The following is a 1,714-nucleotide window of genomic DNA, read 5'->3' as shown; positions in this document are numbered from 1 at the left end:
CCCTCTAGTCTTACACTGCTAAATTAGGGACGGCTAGCGCAGATAGCCCTCGTGTAGCTTTGAGCGAAATTCCAAAAACAAACAAAAAAACAAACATACGTATACATGTGAGAATGTAATGTGATTTGTCCGTATTAGGCATGTGTGGTCGATACAGAGTTATCACGCCTACACTCGGAAAATGAATATCGAGAAATTTTCGGTGTTTCGTAGATAGGGTGACGTCACATGCTGCTTTTGGGATGGGTATGTAACAATCCTTTCCGACACAAAATATTCGCACAAGATGTGTTCAGACCAGAGATTTAGAATTTGCAAGACGAGGCTACCACTTGTATTTAGTGGCATTGTCAAACAAAGGAGTATAAATAGACTTGGGGCCAAGGACCATCTGTACGGAAACTTGCAAACGATGGTAAGTAAGCAAAGCGCGTCGTGTTGTAACAGGTTAGATCTTACGAACACAAAGTCAGAAGCTAAAGGCGTGCACATGCTCCAAGCAACACTAATCAATAAGGATCTCCGTCTGGAATCGAACCCAACAGGATGTGGGCTCACCAAAGATAAGGCTTCAAGTCAAACCTTGTTGTTCAACCGCCTCTTTCTCAGTGGTGAAAGTAAGACGGTTTGTTTCTTTGTTGTCAAGCACAAAGCTGCATAATGGGCTATCTGTGCTCTGCCAACCACGGGTATTGAAACCCGGTTTCTAGCGTTGTAAGTCCGCAAACATACCGCTGGGCTACTGAGAGGCAAGTAAGACGGTGCGATCCAGTACGGCGTACCGGTAAATCATTATGTCAAGTTCATTTTAACTTACATAACTGTAAGTTGCAATATTATTTTCTAATTTTTACTTTTGTGAGGCTACTCTTTTCTATATTACCAATATTACGTAAAGACGTTTTTTTTTCTACAAATTTCATTTAAAAAAGTACAGTACAAAGATTTTGCTCTAAGATATCAATTTTTCTAGATTCAAAGATTAATTTGATTTGTTTTCTTTCTTTCTTATTTATTTATTTGAATCGCATTTCCTGTAATATGGTAAAAGAAACGACGACTACAACAAGAGTATGTATTTAGTATAGTACGAGGCAAAGCGAAATAAGTCGAGAGACAATTTCATTGACAGACATATAATTAATGTGTATGATTATGAATACTCTTCCTACAGTTCATGAATGCGTAGGCGAACGTCACATTATAACGCCCCCACGGCTGAAAGGGCGAAGATGTTTGGTGGGACGGGGATTCGAACCCGCGACCCGCAGATTGCGAGTCGAGCGCCCTAACCACCTGGCCATGCCGGGCCATTGGAATAAGTAAATCAGCAAGGCGTGCGACAATTACAATCGCTGTAAAGTCGCGGTGGGATGAACTAAGTCAGAACAATCACACTATTCGTTGGTAAAAGACTAGCCCAAGAGTTGGCGGTGGGTGGTGATGACTAGCTGCCTTCCCTCTAGTCTTACACTGCTAAATTAGAGACGGCTAGCGCAGATAGCCCTCGTGTAGCTTTGCGCGAAATTCAAAACAAACAAACTTATTCCAAATCGTTTTAGTATAATATACTCAACCTTCTGTATATACAAAACCCTTGGGAAGAAAAGCTTTAATAGAACACTAAAATATGAGATGAGCTTGAGCTTTTTTATACATCTCCTTGTTTAGTATGATCGATATTCTATCTATCTATATATATATATATATATAT

This window comes from Limulus polyphemus, unplaced genomic scaffold (assembly GCF_000517525.1).
Source record: "Limulus polyphemus unplaced genomic scaffold, Limulus_polyphemus-2.1.2 Scaffold5204, whole genome shotgun sequence".
Taxonomy (NCBI): Eukaryota; Metazoa; Arthropoda; class Merostomata; order Xiphosura; family Limulidae; genus Limulus; species Limulus polyphemus.
Note: the sequence above shows the minus strand (reverse complement) of the source record.